Genomic DNA, 8,810 nt, shown 5'->3' with positions numbered 1-8,810 from the left:
TAAATTTATAGAGTGTGAAAAATGAACTAATTCAAAATCTATTAATTTATACACAAATGTCCCCAGATATAAGGTAGGAAGACGGTTTAGGACCCCACTTGTAAACCTGAAATTAGCTCAAAACTTAAGTGTTAAGCTAGAAATAGGATTGATTACTTAAATTTCATTCTGATAATCAGTATTTTTACCATAAAATTATAATATACATGAAATTTTAAAATGTGTGTTTAAAAGACCCCACTTTTCAGTTGAAATGACGGTGAAGGTCCCCACTTGTAAATTTATCGAGTGTGAAAAATGAAATTGAAATACTTGATGGAACCATATAGGGTTTGAAACTAATTCAAAATCTAATAATTTATACACAAATGTCCCCAGATATAAGGTAGGAAGACGGTTTAGGTCCCCACTTGTAAACCTGAAATTAGCTCAAAACTTAAGTGTTAAGCTAGAAATAGGACTGATTACTTAAATTTCATTCTGATAATCAATATTTTAACTATAAAATTATAATATACATGAAATTTGAAAATGTGTGTTTAAAAGACCTAACTTGTCTGTTGAAATGACGGTGAAGGTCTCCACTTGTAAATTTATCGAGTGTGAAAAATGAAATTGAAATACTTGATGGAACCATATTGGCTTCGACACTAATTCAAAATCTAATAATTTATACACAAATGTCCCCAGATATAAGGTAGGAAGACGGTTTAGGTCCCCACTTGTAAACCTGAAATTAGCTCAAAACTTAAGTGTTAAGCTAGAAATAGGACTGATTACTTAAATTTCATTCTGATAATCAATATTTTTACCATAAAATTATAATATACATGAAATTTTAAAATGTGTGTTTAAAAGACCACACTTGTCTGTTCAAATGACGGTGAAGGTCCCCACTTGTAAATTTATAGAGTGTGAAAAATGAAATGGAAATACTTGACACTAATTCAAAATCTATTAATTTATACACAAATGTCCCCAGATATAAGGTAGGAAGACGGTTTAGGACCCCACTTGAAAACCTGAAATTAGCTCAAAACTTAAGTGTTAAGCTAGAAATAGGACTGATTACTTAAATTTCATTCTGATAATCAATATTTTTACCATAAAATTATAATATACATGAAATTTTAAAATGTGTGTTTAAAAGACCCCACTTTTCAGTTGAAATGACGGTGAAGGTCCCCACTTGTAAATTTATCGAGTGTGAAAAATGAAATTGAAATACTTGATGGAACCATATAGGGTTTGAAACTAATTCAAAATCTAATAATTTATACACAAATGTCCCCAGATATAAGGTAGGAAGACGGTTTAGGATCCCACTTGTAAACCTGAAATTAGCTCAAAACTTATGTGTTAAGCTAGAAATAGGACTGATTACATAAATTTCATTCTGATAATCAATATTTTAACTATAAAATTATAATATACATGAAATTTGAAAATGTGTGTTTAAAAGACCTAACTTGTCTGTTGAAATGACGGTGAAGGTCTCCACTTTGTAAATTTATCGAGTGTGAAAAATGAAATTGAAATACTTGATGGAACCATATTGGCTTCGACACTAATTCAAAATCTAATAATTTATACACAAATGTCCCCAGATATAAGGTAGGAAGACGGTTTAGGACCCCACTTGAAAACCTGAAATTAGCTCAAAACTTGAGTGTTAAGCTAGAAATAGGATTGATTACTTAAATTTCATTCTGATAATCAATATTTTAACTATAAAATTATAATATACATGAAATTTGAAAATGTGTGTTTAAAAGACCTAACTTGTCTGTTGAAATGACGGTGAAAATCCCCACTTGTAAATTTATCGAGTGTGAAAAATGAAATTGAAATACTTGATGGAACCATATTGGCTTCGACACTAATTCAAAATCTAATAATTTATACACAAATGTCCCCAGATATAAGGTAGGAAGACGGTTTAGGATCCCACTTGAAAACCTGAAATTAGCTCAAAACTTAAGTGTTAAGCTAGAAATAGGACTGATTACTTAAATTTCATTCTGATAATCAATATTTTAACTATAAAATTATAATATACATGAAATTTGAAAATGTGTGTTTAAAAGACCACACTTGTCTGTTCAAATGACGGTGAAGGTCCCCACTTGTAAATTTATAGAGTGTGAAAAATGAAATGGAAATACTTGACACTAATTCAAAATCTATTAATTTATACACAAATGTCCCCAGATATAAGGTAGGAAGACGGTTTAGGACCCCACTTGTAAACCTGAAATTAGCTCAAAACTTAAGTGTTAAGCTAGAAATAGGATTGATTACTTAAATTTCATTCTGATAATCAGTATTTTTACCATAAAATTATAATATACATGAAATTTTAAAATGTGTGTTTAAAAGACCCCACTTTTCAGTTGAAATGACGGTGAAGGTCCCCACTTGTAAATTTATCGAGTGTGAAAAATGAAATTGAAATACTTGATGGAACCATATAGGGTTTGAAACTAATTCAAAATCTAATAATTTATACACAAATGTCCCCAGATATAAGGTAGGAAGACGGTTTAGGTCCCCACTTGTAAACCTGAAATTAGCTCAAAACTTAAGTGTTAAGCTAGAAATAGGACTGATTACTTAAATTTCATTCTGATAATCAATATTTTAACTATAAAATTATAATATACATGAAATTTGAAAATGTGTGTTTAAAAGACCTAACTTGTCTGTTGAAATGACGGTGAAGGTCTCCACTTGTAAATTTATCGAGTGTGAAAAATGAAATTGAAATACTTGATGGAACCATATTGGCTTCGACACTAATTCAAAATCTAATAATTTATACACAAATGTCCCCAGATATAAGGTAGGAAGACGGTTTAGGTCCCCACTTGTAAACCTGAAATTAGCTCAAAACTTAAGTGTTAAGCTAGAAATAGGACTGATTACTTAAATTTCATTCTGATAATCAATATTTTAACTATAAAATTATAATATACATGAAATTTGAAAATGTGTGTTTAAAAGACCACACTTGTCTGTTCAAATGACGGTGAAGGTCCCCACTTGTAAATTTATAGAGTGTGAAAAATGAAATGGAAATACTTGACACTAATTCAAAATCTATTAATTTATACACAAATGTCCCCAGATATAAGGTAGGAAGACGGTTTAGGACCCCACTTGTAAACCTGAAATTAGCTCAAAACTTAAGTGTTAAGCTAGAAATAGGATTGATTACTTAAATTTCATTCTGATAATCAGTATTTTTACCATAAAATTATAATATACATGAAATTTTAAAATGTGTGTTTAAAAGACCCCACTTTTCAGTTGAAATGACGGTGAAGGTCCCCACTTGTAAATTTATCGAGTGTGAAAAATGAAATTGAAATACTTGATGGAACCATATAGGGTTTGAAACTAATTCAAAATCTAATAATTTATACACAAATGTCCCCAGATATAAGGTAGGAAGACGGTTTAGGTCCCCACTTGTAAACCTGAAATTAGCTCAAAACTTAAGTGTTAAGCTAGAAATAGGACTGATTACTTAAATTTCATTCTGATAATCAATATTTTAACTATAAAATTATAATATACATGAAATTTGAAAATGTGTGTTTAAAAGACCTAACTTGTCTGTTGAAATGACGGTGAAGGTCTCCACTTGTAAATTTATCGAGTGTGAAAAATGAAATTGAAATACTTGATGGAACCATATTGGCTTCGACACTAATTCAAAATCTAATAATTTATACACAAATGTCCCCAGATATAAGGTAGGAAGACGGTTTAGGTCCCCACTTGTAAACCTGAAATTAGCTCAAAACTTAAGTGTTAAGCTAGAAATAGGACTGATTACTTAAATTTCATTCTGATAATCAATATTTTAACTATAAAATTATAATATACATGAAATTTGAAAATGTGTGTTTAAAAGACCACACTTGTCTGTTCAAATGACGGTGAAGGTCCCCACTTGTAAATTTATAGAGTGTGAAAAATGAAATGGAAATACTTGACACTAATTCAAAATCTATTAATTTATACACAAATGTCCCCAGATATAAGGTAGGAAGACGGTTTAGGATCCCACTTGTAAACCTGAAATTAGCTCAAAACTTAAGTGTTAAGCTAGAAATAGGACTGATTACTTAAATTTCATTCTGATAATCAATATTTTAACTATAAAATTATAATATACATGAAATTTGAAAATGTGTGTTTAAAAGACCACACTTGTCTGTTCAAATGACGGTGAAGGTCCCCACTTGTAAATTTATAGAGTGTGAAAAATGAAATGGAAATACTTGACACTAATTCAAAATCTATTAATTTATACACAAATGTCCCCAGATATAAGGTAGGAAGACGGTTTAGGACCCCACTTGTAAACCTGAAATTAGCTCAAAACTTAAGTGTTAAGCTAGAAATAGGATTGATTACTTAAATTTCATTCTGATAATCAGTATTTTTACCATAAAATTATAATATACATGAAATTTTAAAATGTGTGTTTAAAAGACCCCACTTTTCAGTTGAAATGACGGTGAAGGTCCCCACTTGTAAATTTATCGAGTGTGAAAAATGAAATTGAAATACTTGATGGAACCATATAGGGTTTGAAACTAATTCAAAATCTAATAATTTATACACAAATGTCCCCAGATATAAGGTAGGAAGACGGTTTAGGTCCCCACTTGTAAACCTGAAATTAGCTCAAAACTTAAGTGTTAAGCTAGAAATAGGACTGATTACTTAAATTTCATTCTGATAATCAATATTTTAACTATAAAATTATAATATACATGAAATTTGAAAATGTGTGTTTAAAAGACCTAACTTGTCTGTTGAAATGACGGTGAAGGTCTCCACTTGTAAATTTATCGAGTGTGAAAAATGAAATTGAAATACTTGATGGAACCATATTGGCTTCGACACTAATTCAAAATCTAATAATTTATACACAAATGTCCCCAGATATAAGGTAGGAAGACGGTTTAGGTCCCCACTTGTAAACCTGAAATTAGCTCAAAACTTAAGTGTTAAGCTAGAAATAGGACTGATTACTTAAATTTCATTCTGATAATCAATATTTTAACTATAAAATTATAATATACATGAAATTTGAAAATGTGTGTTTAAAAGACCTAACTTGTCTGTTGAAATGACGGTGAAGGTCTCCACTTGTAAATTTATCGAGTGTGAAAAATGAAATTGAAATACTTGATGGAACCATATTGGCTTCGACACTAATTCAAAATCTAATAATTTATACACAAATGTCCCCAGATATAAGGTAGGAAGACGGTTTAGGTCCCCACTTGTAAACCTGAAATTAGCTCAAAACTTAAGTGTTAAGCTAGAAATAGGACTGATTACTTAAATTTCATTCTGATAATCAATATTTTTACCATAAAATTATAATATACATGAAATTTTAAAATGTGTGTTTAAAAGACCACACTTGTCTGTTCAAATGACGGTGAAGGTCCCCACTTGTAAATTTATAGAGTGTGAAAAATGAAATGGAAATACTTGACACTAATTCAAAATCTATTAATTTATACACAAATGTCCCCAGATATAAGGTAGGAAGACGGTTTAGGACCCCACTTGAAAACCTGAAATTAGCTCAAAACTTAAGTGTTAAGCTAGAAATAGGACTGATTACTTAAATTTCATTCTGATAATCAATATTTTTACCATAAAATTATAATATACATGAAATTTTAAAATGTGTGTTTAAAAGACCCCACTTTTCAGTTGAAATGACGGTGAAGGTCCCCACTTGTAAATTTATCGAGTGTGAAAAATGAAATTGAAATACTTGATGGAACCATATAGGGTTTGAAACTAATTCAAAATCTAATAATTTATACACAAATGTCCCCAGATATAAGGTAGGAAGACGGTTTAGGATCCCACTTGTAAACCTGAAATTAGCTCAAAACTTATGTGTTAAGCTAGAAATAGGACTGATTACATAAATTTCATTCTGATAATCAATATTTTAACTATAAAATTATAATATACATGAAATTTGAAAATGTGTGTTTAAAAGACCTAACTTGTCTGTTGAAATGACGGTGAAGGTCTCCACTTTGTAAATTTATCGAGTGTGAAAAATGAAATTGAAATACTTGATGGAACCATATTGGCTTCGACACTAATTCAAAATCTAATAATTTATACACAAATGTCCCCAGATATAAGGTAGGAAGACGGTTTAGGACCCCACTTGAAAACCTGAAATTAGCTCAAAACTTGAGTGTTAAGCTAGAAATAGGATTGATTACTTAAATTTCATTCTGATAATCAATATTTTAACTATAAAATTATAATATACATGAAATTTGAAAATGTGTGTTTAAAAGACCTAACTTGTCTGTTGAAATGACGGTGAAAATCCCCACTTGTAAATTTATCGAGTGTGAAAAATGAAATTGAAATACTTGATGGAACCATATTGGCTTCGACACTAATTCAAAATCTAATAATTTATACACAAATGTCCCCAGATATAAGGTAGGAAGACGGTTTAGGATCCCACTTGAAAACCTGAAATTAGCTCAAAACTTAAGTGTTAAGCTAGAAATAGGACTGATTACTTAAATTTCATTCTGATAATCAATATTTTAACTATAAAATTATAATATACATGAAATTTGAAAATGTGTGTTTAAAAGACCACACTTGTCTGTTCAAATGACGGTGAAGGTCCCCACTTGTAAATTTATAGAGTGTGAAAAATGAAATGGAAATACTTGACACTAATTCAAAATCTATTAATTTATACACAAATGTCCCCAGATATAAGGTAGGAAGACGGTTTAGGATCCCACTTGTAAACCTGAAATTAGCTCAAAACTTAAGTGTTAAGCTAGAAATAGGACTGATTACTTAAATTTCATTCTGATAATCAATATTTTAACTATAAAATTATAATATACATGAAATTTGAAAATGTGTGTTTAAAAGACCACACTTGTCTGTTCAAATGACGGTGAAGGTCCCCACTTGTAAATTTATAGAGTGTGAAAAATGAAATGGAAATACTTGACACTAATTCAAAATCTATTAATTTATACACAAATGTCCCCAGATATAAGGTAGGAAGACGGTTTAGGACCCCACTTGTAAACCTGAAATTAGCTCAAAACTTAAGTGTTAAGCTAGAAATAGGATTGATTACTTAAATTTCATTCTGATAATCAGTATTTTTACCATAAAATTATAATATACATGAAATTTTAAAATGTGTGTTTAAAAGACCCCACTTTTCAGTTGAAATGACGGTGAAGGTCCCCACTTGTAAATTTATCGAGTGTGAAAAATGAAATTGAAATACTTGATGGAACCATATAGGGTTTGAAACTAATTCAAAATCTAATAATTTATACACAAATGTCCCCAGATATAAGGTAGGAAGACGGTTTAGGTCCCCACTTGTAAACCTGAAATTAGCTCAAAACTTAAGTGTTAAGCTAGAAATAGGACTGATTACTTAAATTTCATTCTGATAATCAATATTTTAACTATAAAATTATAATATACATGAAATTTGAAAATGTGTGTTTAAAAGACCTAACTTGTCTGTTGAAATGACGGTGAAGGTCTCCACTTGTAAATTTATCGAGTGTGAAAAATGAAATTGAAATACTTGATGGAACCATATTGGCTTCGACACTAATTCAAAATCTAATAATTTATACACAAATGTCCCCAGATATAAGGTAGGAAGACGGTTTAGGTCCCCACTTGTAAACCTGAAATTAGCTCAAAACTTAAGTGTTAAGCTAGAAATAGGACTGATTACTTAAATTTCATTCTGATAATCAATATTTTTACCTTAAAATTATAATATACATGAAATTTTAAAATGTGTGTTTAAAAGACCCCACTTTTCAGTTGAAATGACGGTGAAAATCCCCACTTGTAAATTTATCGAGTGTGAAAAATGAAATTGAAATACTTGACGGAACCATATAGGGTTTGAAACTAATTCAAAATCTAATAATTTATACACAACTGTCCCCATATATAAGGTAGGAAGACGGTTTAGGACCCCACTTGTAAACCTGAAATTAGCTCAAAACTTAAGTGTTAAGCTAGAAATAGGACTGATTACTTAAATTTCATTCTGATAATCAATATTTTAACTATAAAATTATAATATACATGAAATTTGAAAATGTGTGTTTAAAGGACCTAACTTGTCTGTTGAAATGACGGTGAAGGTCTCCACTTGTAAATTTATCGAGTGTGAAAAATGAAATTGAAATACTTGATGGAACCATATTGGCTTCGACACTAATTCAAAATCTAATAATTTATACACAAATGTCCCCAGATATAAGGTAGGAAGACGGTTTAGGACCCCACTTGAAAACCTGAAATTAGCTCAAAACTTGAGTGTTAAGCTAGAAATAGGATTGATTACTTAAATTTCATTCTGATAATCAATATTTTTACCTTAAAATTATAATATACATGAAATTTTAAAATGTGTGTTTAAAAGACCACACTTTTCAGTTGAAATGACGGTGAAAATCCCCACTTGTAAATTTATCGAGTGTGAAAAATGAAATTGAAATACTTGACGGAACCATATAGGGTTTGAAACTAATTCAAAATCTAATAATTTATACACAACTGTCCCCAGATATAAGGTAGGAAGACGGTTTAGGATCCCACTTGTAAACCTGAAATTAGCTCAAAACTTAAGTGTTAAGCTAGAAATAGGACTGATTACTTAAATTTCATTCTGATAATCAATATTTTAACTATAAAATTATAATATACATGAAATTTGAAAATGTGTGTTTAAA

This window comes from Phalangium opilio, unplaced genomic scaffold (genome assembly GCF_054372755.1).
Source record: "Phalangium opilio isolate 3A_F unplaced genomic scaffold, DU_Popi_V2 ptg000037l_1, whole genome shotgun sequence".
In the NCBI taxonomy this organism is placed as follows: Eukaryota; Metazoa; Arthropoda; class Arachnida; order Opiliones; family Phalangiidae; genus Phalangium; species Phalangium opilio.
Note: the sequence above shows the minus strand (reverse complement) of the source record.